The sequence below is a fragment of the Mus caroli genome, chromosome X (genome assembly GCF_900094665.2).
Source record: "Mus caroli chromosome X, CAROLI_EIJ_v1.1, whole genome shotgun sequence".
Lineage (NCBI taxonomy): Eukaryota > Metazoa > Chordata > Mammalia > Rodentia > Muridae > Mus > Mus caroli.
Window position 1 is genome coordinate 97,094,091 of NC_034589.1, and position 2,482 is coordinate 97,096,572.

A 2,482-nucleotide genomic window follows, 5' to 3' on the forward strand; every position below is an offset into this window, starting at 1 on the left:
TTNNTTTNNTNNCTATTTTTTTTATTTTCTTTTGTCTCATCAGGTTTTGCATATGTGGCTATTCTTTTTTTTTTTTTGGTTTTTCGAGACAGGGTTTCTCGGTGTAGCCCTGGCTGTCCTGGAACTCAGTCTGTAGACCAGGCTGGCCTCGAACTCAGAAATCCGCCTGCCTCTGCCTCCCGAGTGCTGGGATTAAAGGCGTGCGCCACCACACCCGGCCCATATGTGGCTATTCTTGTGTTTAGCCATACCTTTAGATACATCAGGATGCTCATCCGTGCCTCAGATACTATACATGAAAGCCTGAATAAAGTATCCCTGTGNTAAAGCACTGAGAAGTATGGGCTGCTTCTTTGAAAATGTAGGCCAGGTATTGGGGAGAGAGCTTTTCTTTCTCAGGCACTAAGCTGGCTAATAATTTATTCAGTGTGTTACTTATTAAGGCACCAAGAGCAGAAGATTTCGGGCAGAAGGCTTGGTTGGACATGCATGGCACCCTTCCTTGCTTACTGACTTGAGCCTGTGAGATCTCCAAACAGGACTTTACCCTGTGCCATGCCATTTCTGTGTTGACTACGTGAGCAGAGTCAATTGAGACTTGGGCAGAAAGCCTATCATTCTGGCCTGGGTATCTAGGAACCCATCCTCAGTGTTGTTAGTACCAGGTCTGAGTGTATGTTGCAAACTTGCAACACACCTTGCTTTTGCTCTTAGGATGTAGCCTTCGGCAACTCTAATCATATGGTGGCACGAATCACATTTCACTAATGCACAGCTATGTATGTCATTGTGTTTTCAATGTGCACACTGATTATCATTCTAGACTTCCCTGCTATACACCACCAAACTCAAAACTTCTTCAACTTTAGGGTGACAACAGCGTACATTTGGACCACAGCTTAAAAGTTGTTTGGCACTGTGTTTTTTTCAGCCATTTGTTTACACCCAACACAGCCCTGTGTTAACCTCATTTTAGAAGGAACCACGTGTCTTATGTACAAATACAGTCCTATCAAAGAAATCGAACCTTCTACAAAGTTCCTGTGAAGCTGCTAGCCCTTACACATACATATCTTCCAATAAAATTTTGTGTCTAAATTGGCTTAAAGGAGGAGGTTATGTAAAAGAAGTTTGCTTCCTACAGACACCCAGAACCTGCTTCATCCTCTATGAAATGAGTAAGGAAAGGACAGCAACAATAAGAAAACAACAAACAAAGAAGAAAAAAGCCACAGAAACCCAAGAAACAGAAATTCTTAAGTCATGATATGGCAATGAGCATCAGAAATGACTGCAAGAACTGTTTGACCATGAGCAGAAATGACTCCATTTGCGGAATGGTGTATTAACCAGTAAAATTGCTAGTCTATGCATAAATAGGGAGGGAAATTATCTCTGGCAACAGCATTTTAACCTTATAAGAAGGCTTATGTTTCGGGATGCTGCATCTCCAGTTTATTCCTACACATGTGACCTGGCTTCTTGAGAAAAATTAATTAATGTATGGGAGCCTTTTACCAGAAACATCTTGCATAAAGCAAGATGACNCTCATCCAAGTGAGATGTGAGAAAGAATATGGCCTCCTCTTAAGCTTTAAGAAAGAGGAGAAACCTAAAATACAGAAACCCCAATGAGCCAGGTCTGACCAGGAAAGTATCCAGAGGACAGGTGGGAAACCTGTCCAGCAGGATTCACCTGATCGAGAGGAAGACCATACCCTGAGGTGACCCAAAACCTTCCTGAACCTAAGGTGATCAAAGACCCCCCTTGAAACCAAACCAAACCAAACCAAACCAAACCAAACCAAACCAAACCAAACCAAACTAACCAAAAAAGCAAACCCCCAAATCTAGTTAAAGAGGAAGTCAGCAACAGAAGTCACCACGAAAAACCCATCACAAGGTACTGTCTGCTGGTCCACAGCATCAAACACATGGCAAACCTTATGATTCTCATCTTTTACAGAAACCAAGGAATCCTGTCTTCAGTTGTGGTCACACGGCCTACCACAACATGTAGTAGTAATACCTTGTTTGAAGAACTGTGCTGGACAGGTGTGGCCCAAATAAGCTTGTGGCATTAGACATCAGAGGTACCAATGCAAAATCCCTGGGGCATGGGTGCTGTGGGCAATGCTTCACAGTCCATCTGTGTGGTGGTAAGTGCACCAGCCCTTGAGATGCCTCTCTAANATGACCTGCCCTGGCCCTGCCAAGACTGTCCCAGTGAGCCTGGGGAGGAGAAGGTGCCCCACCCACTCCCACCTCCACACCATCAGATGGTTTTGCCCTAAATCTTCAGTCCTCTACTGATGCTCTGAAGCAATGCAGATCCAGTGCTGCCCACAGTAAGGAAAGCAAGGTCACCTAGAGTCTCCAGCCTGAGGTTCTTTCTCATGCTATTGTCTCCCCCTTGTGGCCTGCCTCTTGTTTGGGGCATGTGGGTGGCTTCCAGTCCTGGTTGTTTGGTCTTTTTTGGTTC